The following is a 10,994-nucleotide window of genomic DNA, read 5'->3' as shown; positions in this document are numbered from 1 at the left end:
TTGATGCTAGTAGGTGCTATTTTCAATTGGATGTTTTATTAACTCAAGTTACAATTACAACTTAATTTTTCTTTTCTTTTCTTTTTTTGAGACAGCAGAGTCTTACTGTGTCACCCTTGGTAGAGTGCCGTGGCATCATAGTTCACAGCAATCTCAAACTCTTGGGCTTAAGCTATTCTCTTGCCTCAGCCTTGCAAGTAGCTGGTACTACAGGCACCTGGCATAATGCCTGACTATTTTCTCCATTGTAGTTGTCATTGTTGTTTGGCAGACCTAGGCTGGGTGCAAACCCACCAGCCCTGGTGTATGTGGCTGGCACCCTAGCTGCTGAGCCAAATTTTTTTTTTCTTTTATAGATAGATTCTCACTTTGTTACCCTTGGTAGAGTACCGTGGCATCAAAGTTCATAGCAACCTCAAACTCTTGGGCTCAAGCAGTCCTATTGCCTCAGCCTCCCGAGTAGCTGGGACTACAGGCACCCGCCTCCAAGCACAGCTAGTTTTAGAGACAGGGTCTCTTGCACAGAATAGTCTTGAATTCCTGAGCTCAAACAATCTACCTGCCTCAGCCTCCCTGATAACTCTTTTTTTTAATATTTGACTCTACTTGCTAGGGGAAGCAGCTGGCCTTGCCCTAGGACTGGTTATGTTGGGCTCTAAAAATGCCCAGGCAATTGAGGACATGGTTGGCTATGCACAAGAAACTCAACATGAGAAGATTCTGCGTGGTCTTGCAGTTGGCATCGCATTAGTGATGTATGGGAGGATGGAAGAGGCTGATGCTCTCATTGAATCTCTCTGTCGTGATAAAGTGAGATAACATTTATTTTCTTCTCTGTATTCCTCAATCTTCAGTTATCTCTCGCATGTAAAAAACACTTACCTTCACTGGAAATTAACTCTTTTTTCATCCGAACATTTAAGTACTTGTTCATAAAACTTCTCACAAGATATATAAAGCCTAATTGAATTTAAGTAAGAAAGACACTGATAAGAAGTGAATGGGAGTAATTTGAGGGTTTTATTTAGCCACGGCATCAGATCAGTGATACTCAGATAAATAAACCCAGAATCGTTCTTTGGGAATGTAAAAATTAGTCAACTTTTAGAAATAACATTTTTTGGAATGATTTTATAGAAAACAGTGTAAATCTCTATACTTTTTTTTTTTTCCTGTTGGTTTGGGTGGTTTTGTTTTATGATGATATTGTGGATGATGGGTCATGAGTGGTAATACTGTCCTCTACAATCTCATAAAGAATCGTTGCTGCAATCTATTGATGAAATCACTAATTAATTTATTCAGTTACCAGACTCCTTATCTCTTTTCACTCATCAATCAGCGCCCAAGACTTAAATGATAAGGTAAAATTTAGAATGTGGCATAAGAGGCTAACTTCTTTGCTTGGTAAGTGGAAGTTGACTGCCATCAGGATGGATTTAGTATTGACTTGAGTTTATATTTCTTAGAAAAGTATGAGGCACGACAGGCATATTGCACAGATTATTGGAAATTAAGAGCAGATACTTCCTTCTGTATTAGAGCCTTTTATTTTCTTTCTCTATTCATTTTGAAAACTACTTACTACGAAGAGTTTTTATCTGGTGACTACCACTGTGCCTGTTAGACTGTAAAATTCACTATGTAAAATGATACGTTGATGGTTAATGTTGAATTATTCTGTTTTAGGACCCAATTCTTCGTAGGTCTGGAATGTATACTGTAGCCATGGCTTATTGTGGCTCTGGTAACAACAAAGCTATTCGACGCCTGCTACATGTTGCAGTAAGTACATTGATCTTTCTTGGAAATGGGGTAGAAGGGAAAGTTTGCAGATGGACCGTAAGTGTCTAAGTGACCTCAGCACCCATGACCATTGCCAATGGTTTCAGATTGAGATTCATTACCATACACAGGAAAATTCGTGGTGCCGGGCGTGGTAGCTCATGCCTATAATCCTAGCAGTCTGGGAAGCTGAGGCAGGTGGATTTCTTGAGCTCATAGGTTCAAGACCAGCCTGAGCAAAAAAAGCGAGACCCTGTCTGTACTAAAAATAGAAAAACTGAGGCAAGAGGATCACTTGAGCCCAAGAGGTGGTGGTTGCTGTGAGCTATGATGCTATGGCACTCTGTCTCCAAAAAAAAAGAAAATTCCACCAGCAGATATCTTTGAACATGTTATTTGTTAGTGGAGAAAAGACCTCATGTGTATGTAGAAGGAGGTCGCTAACAAGTAGAGAATATTTTGTAAATATTTTGTAGTAAATATTTTTTAAACAAAGATACATTTAGCCACAATTTTCCTTATGTGTGGAACTTCGGGGACACCTTGTGTTTCTTTTCACAGCCAACGGAGTTTTCAGTTACCCCTAAGGGACATGCTTTATTCTAAGAGACGCACTACACAGGAAAGCCAGTGCCCATGTTTTCCAACAGTTTTTCTACACTCAGTCCTCCTAATACAGGTGTAGTTTATCAGCAGTAATATTGTCTGGTCACACGATAGTTTTAACTCAGTAGGTTTCTATTATCATGGTGTTGGGAGAAAGTAAGTCAAGGGCACCTTCCCTTGCAGAAAGACCTAGAACTCTTAATAACTCCTTTTTCCCACATATGATCACATTTCACAATATTTATTAGTACTTTTTCCTTTATCACAGCAGTATGTGCTGTGTTCTAAATGCTCATATTGTGCTTGACTTATTTTTTTTTTTTTTAAGCTGTCCCCCTGGGTAGAGTGCCGTGGCATTACAGCTCACAGCAACCTCAACTCCTGGGCTCAAGCGAGTCTCCTGCCTCAGCCTCCCAAGTGGCTGGGACTACAGGCGCCCGCCACAACGCCTGGCCATTTTTTGGTTGCAGCCATCATTGTTGTTTGGCGGGTCCGGGCTGGGGATTCGAACCCGCCACCTTAGGTGTACGTGGCTGGCGCCTCAGCCTGTTGAGCTATAGGCGCCGAGCCGCTTGACTTATTTTTTAAGAAACAAAGTTGAAGAAAATGATTAGATTATCTGTGTGCAGGTGCACGCCTCCCCCCACAAAAGTGATCATGCAACTGAAATAGTCTTTGAAAGAGTCTTTAGTAGCCCTGAATCCCAGTCTTTGCCAAGTTTTAAAGACTTCTGAGCCCTAAAATGAGATTATCCAATGACTTTTTCTAAATTGGGGAGAGACTTTTTTTTAAATATATGTATCTTTAGTTTTTGAGTTTACTTATTGTAGATCTAAGGTGTATAATATGCTGTTTTGATATGAGAGGAAAAATTCTAATAAATAATACACTATATTACTGATCTAATTTAAATTTGATATGGCCCTCTCATTAGTTTAATATGGTAGCCCTCTCATTAGTTTAGTATGGTAATAGGATTTGTAGTATAAAATAATTATCTTAAACTTTTTTCCCTTAGGTAAGTGATGTTAATGATGATGTCAGGAGGGCAGCAGTAGAATCACTTGGGTTCATTCTATTCAGGTAATAATTTCTAAATTCTCATTCTGTTTATATTCCGTTTCTTTTTGTTGTCAGTAACCAAACAAAAACTAAATACTGGAGGAATATATCTAGGTTCAGAGCGCAGACCATTTAATATTAGTACAGTATTAGCAGTAGTAATAAGATGAATAGTATTCATCTGAAAAAGGATAAAATATGTTATAAGATTCTCAGAACCTATTTGAGAAGTGATAAAACAGTATAATTGTTTCTCTTTATATTTTTGTCATATTCTGCTCATTCAATTTTTTAAATCTAAATAACTTCTCTATATTGGTAAATCAGATGGGATGTTAATCTCTTAACATGGGATTGTAAAGTTATTGAAGCTGTTTCAATAAAAGATACAGACCTTGTTTAAGTGCAAAAGGGTGAACATGTTGCAGATTTTAAAAAAATTATTTTAGATTTACAAATGTAGAGATGCCCTTAGCAATATAATGTAGTTGTTTTTAAGAAGCTATACTCTAAACTAGCCTGCCTACTTTGTCTCCTGGCTCAGCTTATTATTAGCCAAGTAACTCTGGACAGCTTACCTCAACCTCTTTAAACCTTAGTTTTCTCATCTTAAAATGAGTATAATATGGTACATATTTGAGAATATTTTCAAATATTCTCACTCACTTTGTGTCACATTGTGGTAATTGTCTCAGTATTTCAAACTTTTTCATTAGTATTATTATTTTACCTATTATCATGATCTGGATCAGTGGTCTTTGATGTTACTTTTATAATTATTGGGGGGCACCACCATGTCCACATAAGATGGCAAACTTAATTGATAAATGTTATATGTGCTCCAACTACTCTACCTAGTGGCCAGTCCTGTCTCTCTCCCTTTTCTGCCTACTCCTTGAGGTACAGTGGTAATTGAAATTAGGCCAGTTAATAGCCCTGCAATGGCCTCTAAGTATTGAAGTAAAAGGAAGAGTCATATGCCCCTCACTTTAAGACAAAATCCAGGAATGGTTAAGTTTAGTGAGGAGCCTGTCATGGTGGCATGGACCTGTAGTCCCAGCTACTTGGGAGCCTGACATGGGAGGATCGCTTGAGTCTAAGATTTCAAGGCTATGATGAGCTATGACTGCATCACTGCATGCTGTCCTGTGCAACAGAGCAGGACCCCATCTCTTAAGGGGGAAAAAAGCTTACTGTGGAAGGTGAGTAGGGCAAAGCTAGGCCTCTTGTGCCAAACAGCTATGTTTTGAATGCAAGTTATTGAAAGAAATTAAAAGTGTTGTTCCAGTGAACATGAATAATAAGAAAGCAAAACAGCCTTGTTGCTAATAGGGAGAAAGTTTTAGTTCTGGATAAAAGATCAGACCAGGCATAATTGTAGTGGCCAAAGCCTAATCCAGAGCAAGGCCGTAACTCTCTTCAATTCTGCAAAGAGAATTTACCTCATTTCTCCTCAGGTGGGGAAGCTGCAGAAGAAAAGTTCGAAGCTAACAGGTTGTTTCATGAGGTTTAGGTGTAGGAAAAGAAGCCATTTTCATTGTATAAAGGTGCAAGGTGAAGCAGAAAGTGCTGATGTAGAAGCTTCAACAAATTATTTAGAAGATCCAGCTAAAATAATTGATGAAGGTGGCTACACAAAATAACAGATTTTCAGCGTAAACGAAACATCCTTGTCTTGGAAGAAGATGCCATCTAGGACTTTCATAACTAGAGAGAAGTCAATGTCTGGCTTTAAAGCTTCAAAGGATGGCTGACTCTCTTGTTAGAAACTAATGCAGTGAGTGACTTAAACTGAGGCCAGGGCTCAATTACCATTTCATAAATCCTAGGGCTTTTAGGAATTAATGCCGTATCAAGCAGCACCTGTGGCTAATGGGTAGGGCACCAGCCCCATATATTGAGGATGGCAAGTTCAAACCCAGCTCCAGCCAAATTGCAACAAAAAAATAGCCGGGCGTTGTGGCAGGCACCTGTAGTCCCAGCTACTCAGGAGGCTGAGGCAAGAGAATCGCCTCAGCCCAGGAATTGGAGGTTGCTGTGAGCTTTGATGCTACAGCACTCTACCGAGGGCGATAAAATGAAACTGTCTCTTAAAAAAAAAAAAAGAATTATGCTATATCAACTCTGCCTGTCCTCTATAAATGGAACGACAAAGGCTGAATGACAGTACATCTGTTTACAACATGGTTTGCTGGATATTTTAAGCCCACTGCACAGAGAAAATATTCCTTTCAGAATGTTACTACTAGTTAACAATGCACTAGTCACCCAAAACTAGTGATGGAGACGTACAAGGATGATGTAAATCAAATTACTTGATTTATGAGCTATAGAATGGATGCTGTGACAGCAGGCATGAAAACATGACATCATGTCTGCTGTCATAGCATCCATTCTATAGCTCATAAATAAGTAATTTTCATTTGCAAGTCTAATTTAAGAAATACATTTTATAAAGCTGTAGTTGCTGTAGATGGATAGTAATTCTGATGAATCTGAAAATCAAGTGAAAACATTCTGGAAAGGGTTTGCACCATTCTAGATGCCATTTAGAATATTTGTGGTAGGCCAGGCATGGTGGCTCACACCTATATCCTAGCACTCTGGGAGGCCAAGGTAGGTGGATCGCCTGAGTTCAAGAGTTTGAGACCAGCCTGATCAACAGCAAGACCCCATGTCTACTAAAAACAGAAAAACTAGCCAGGTTTTGTAGCAGGTGCCTATAGTCCCAGCTACTCATGAGACTGAAGCAAGAGGATTGCTTGAGCCCAGGAGTTTGAGGTTGCTGTGAGTTATGCTGCCACAGTACTCTACCCAAGGCATAGAATGAGAAAGACACTGTCTCAAAAAAAATGAAAGAAGGAATATTGGTGGTTCATGGGAGGAGGTCAAACTATCAGTAATAACAGGTGTTTGGAAGAAGTGGATTCCAGCCCTCCTGGATGACTTTCAGGGGTTCAGTGCTTCCGAGAGGAAGTGACTGCAGATGTTGTGGGAATACAAGAGAACTAGAATTAGAAATGGAACATGAACATGTGACTGAATTGCTGCAATCGCATGATAAAACTTGAACAGCTGAGGGGTTACTTCTTACCAGTGAACAAAAAAGTGACTTCTTGAGATAGATGTAAAGATGCCATCAACATTGTTGAAATGAAAGCAAAGACTTTAGAATGTTCCATAAAGTTGGTTGATAAAGTGGCAGCAGGGCTTTGGAAGATTGACTGGGATTCTGAAAGAAGTTCTATTGTGAATAAAATGTCCAACAGCTTTGTATGCTACAGAGAAATCTTTCATGAAAAGAGGAGTTAATTGACAGAGCCAACTTCATTGTTGTCTTTAAGAAGTTGCCACAATCACCCGTACTTTCAGCAACCAGCATCCTGACCAGTGAGCAGGATCAACCAAGACCCTCTCCCAGCCAAAGATTACACCTTGCTGAAGGCTTAGATGATTGTTAACATTTTTTTTTTTGGAGACAGTCTCCCTTTGTCACCCTTGGTAGTGTGCCATGCATCATAGCTCACAGCAACCTCGTCAAATTCTTGGGCTCAAACAATACTCTTACCTCAGCCTCCTGAGTAGCTAGAACTCCAGGTTCCTGCCATGACACCCAGCTTTTTTTTTAGAGATGGGGTCTTGCTTTTGTTCAGTGTCTTGAACTCCTGAGCTCAGGCGATCCACCCACCTCTGCCTCCCAGAGTGCTAGGATTACAGGTGTGAGCTACCACACCCAGCCTTGTTAGCATTTTTTAAAATCAAAGCGGTTTTTATTTAGGTATGTACATTTCTTAGACATAATGCTATTGCACATGTAATAATGAAAGAAAGTTAAAAGTGACCCTTAAATGATGCAGGAGTTGGAGTGCTGATCCCTCATACAGTCAGAAATTTGCATGTAACTTTTGACTTCCTGAAAACTTACGTATTAATAGTCTGTTGACCAGAAGCTTTACTGGTAACATAAGTGATCAGTTAACACATATTTTGTATGTTATGTGTATTGTATACTGTATTCTTCCAATAAAGTAAGCTAGAGAAAAGAAAATGTTATTAAGTCATAAGGAAGAGAAAATATCTTTACTATTCATTAAGTGGGAGTGGATAATTATAAAGGTCTTCATCCTCATATTCACATCGCGTAGGCTGAAGAAGAGGACAAAGAGGAGACATTGGTCTTGCTGTCTCAAGAGCAGTGGAGGCAGAAAAGATGGAGAAGGTAGAAGGATAGGCCAGAGAGGCAAAGGACACTTAGTATGACTTTCTCACAAAAACAATATGCTTATAAGTGCCCTGCACTGTGTGGGCATTGCCTGTTACAGCTCGTTTGTGATGAAATTATATAGTAAGATCCCAAGGTATGTGTTAGGTGAGTCAAGTGTCTCATGTCCTTTTAAGATCCCAAGGTATGTGTTAGGTGAGTCAAGTGTCTCATGTCCTTTTAATCTCTAGGACGAGATTTTCCACCTAGCATTCCTTAGGAGTGAAAATCTTTTATAAAGATTATAAGATAATTCAACATTGGCTCACACCTGTAATCCTAGCACCCTGGGATGCAAGGCAGGTGGATTCTTTGAGCTTACAAGTTTAAGACCAGCCTAAGCAAGTGTGAGACCCCTTCTCTACTAAAAAAATGAAAAACTGAGGCAAGAGGATTGCTTCAGCACCAGAGTTTGAGGTTGATGTGAGCTGTGACACCATGGCACTCTACCAAGGGCAACAACATGAGATTCTGTCTCAAAAAAATCAGTAACAGAAAGATAGTTGGAAAATCCCAGAAAACTTGGAGATTAAACACATTTCTAAATAATATATGGGTTGAAGAATAAATCTCAAGAAAAATCAAAAATATATATTGAAAAATAAGATAGGTGGTTTATGCCGGTAATCTTAGCACTCTGGGAGGCTGATGCGGGTGGATTGCCTGAGCTCACAGGTTCGAGACCAGTCTGAGCCAGAGTGAGACCTCATCTCTACAAAATAGCCAGGCGTTGTGGCAGGCGCCTGTACTCCCAGCTACTCAGGAGGCTGAGGCAAGAGAATCTCTTAAGCTTAAGAGTTTGAGGATACTGTGAGCTATGACGCTACCATACTTTACCGAGGGCGACAAAACAATACTCTGTCTCAAAAAAAAAGAAAAGATAATTCAACAGATATTTCTTGAGCATTGACTATGAACTAGTTATGGGATCTTCATCATAATATTCCAAATAGGAAGTCATCCATTTACTGCAAGCCATAAAATATTTTCTTCCTGTTGTAGAGAAAAATGTTGAATGAAATAGAGCAGACCCATGTAGCAGGCTAACAGTTTTCTCCTTACACGCGTTTTCTTGAACAAGGTTGTTCAACCAGATGCTAATCTCTTTCATTGTATTATCCACTATCCCTCATTTCTCTAACTTATTCACAAAGACACTAGAGAACCTTCCCTACATCCCAATAACATAGTATTGACCCGAATCTACTAGTCAGGCATCTCTGAAACAGGTTATAGGATTACTTGAGTATGCTTGTTTCTTACATGACACTTTTCATAGAAGTGTCAGATATTGATTAAGATCTTTGCTAAAATCTGAAAAATCTGTTTATATTAAGCTATTCTGTATTTTTTTCAAAAAATCTATAATAGACTTCACATTTAATTTCTTGAACCCTTTTACTTTTGAACATCCAAATACTCTTCCACTTACAGTCTTTTTGTACCTTTGCCATTTTGTTTTCCCTCTAAAATTTGGTTCCTAATTATATCCATAAATTTGTTCTGTTTTAGGGAGGTAATTCATTTAGCTTCAAGACTTGACTTCATTTCAGGTAGCTAGTCTTGTCATCCATTTTGCATTTTAATCAAAATTAAAGTCATATGGAAGACAACAATCAGTCTTTTTATCTTTTTGGGGTGTAAAAAGTATTCTGCTTGGGAGAAAAGATGGAAGCAAAATAGAAATTGATTCCTTCCTGTTATCTTTGGCATATTATCCAACCAAACTGTGACCCTAACCTTTCCTTATTCTTGCCCTACAGTTTAGACACAATTTAGAATGGAAAAATGGTGATTTAACCTTGCCATCCATAGTTTGTTCTTTTTTAAAATTCTTATATCAGTGTGATTTTTGGTCTTCTGGATATATGCCTAATAGAGGAATTGTAGGATCAAATGGCAGGTCTATTTTTAGTTCTCTAAGTGTTCTCCAGATGTCTTTCCAAAAGGAACGTATTAGTTTGCAATCCCACCAGCAGTGTAGAAATGTTCCCTTTTCTCCACAACCACGCCAGTATCTCCGATTTAGGGATTTTGTGATAAAGGCTAATCTTACTGGCATTAGAGGATATCTCAAATAAAAAATAAATAAATAAATAAAATTCTTATCAGGAACTGGATAACTTTAATATGGAAAATATATTCCTCAGGTATATCCCTGGTAATTCTTGGGTTGTATAAGAAATTTCATATTTGTCTCTTATATTTTGTTTCTTCATTGTCACCTGTTAATTCTTCCTATTGTCAGCAGCTTTATATTCATATCAATATAAATCTGTGGTCTTGTGTAAATATTATACCACATTGGAAGTTGATGGGTTTTATGAAACATCTTTCTTCCATTTTTAACCTGACAATCCTTTGCTTTCTAATTAACAAAATTCATTTCTGCCCTTACAGTTTCTGTAGCTCACACATGTGTTAAATTCTCAGATTCGGCAGTAGGTGTCTCCCATGAGCTGTTTTTAGGTTTTGCTGAGCTCCTACTACCTAAGATAGTCAGAAACCACTAATGACATTAAGTGCTTGCTACTCCTCAGGGACCATTCTGAGTTCTTATCACAATGTCATTCGTTAAGAAGTAGGAACCAAAAAGACTTTAGAGATGATTGTGTCCAAAGCTTATTTTATAGGTAAAATTAAATGCAATTGACTTATTTAAGGACCTGGATTTTTTTTTTTTTTTGAGACAAAGTCTCACTATGTCGCCCTTGGTAGAGTGCTATGGCATCACAGCTCACAGCAACCTCAAACTCTTGGGCTTAAGCAATTCTCTTGCCTCACCGTCCCAAGTAGCTGGGACTACAGACACCCACCACAATGCCCAGCTGTTTTTTTGTTGCAGTTGTCATTGTCATTTAGCTGGCCTGGGCCAGGTTCAAACCTGCCAGGCTGGGTGTATGTGGCTGGCACTGCACCCACTGACCTGGATTTTTAAAGGTGGAAGCAACTTAGAAATCGACAATCTTCCCATTTTTTTTTTAAGATAAGGAAATTGAATTCCAAAGTGGCTAACAAAGTTTCCTGTTATCATAAAGCTAAATGATGGAACTGAGATTTTGAATAGGTTTTATGATAGACTAGTGCTTTCCCCACCGTGCCTTTCAGTCAGTGGCTCTGATAGATTTTCATTTTCAAATTTTCTTATTAACTTTTTTTTTTTTTTTTTTTTTTTTTTTTTTTTTTTTTTTGAGACAGAGCCTCAAGCTGTCCCCCTGGGTAGAGTGCTGTGGCATTACAGCTCACGGGTGTAAAAAGTATTCTGCTTGGGAGAAAAGAT

The sequence above is a fragment of the Otolemur garnettii genome, unplaced genomic scaffold, assembly GCF_000181295.1.
Source record: "Otolemur garnettii isolate 467f Iridium unplaced genomic scaffold, OtoGar3 scaffold00013, whole genome shotgun sequence".
NCBI classification, from domain to species: Eukaryota; Metazoa; Chordata; class Mammalia; order Primates; family Galagidae; genus Otolemur; species Otolemur garnettii.
This window is presented reverse-complemented; position numbering follows the sequence as displayed.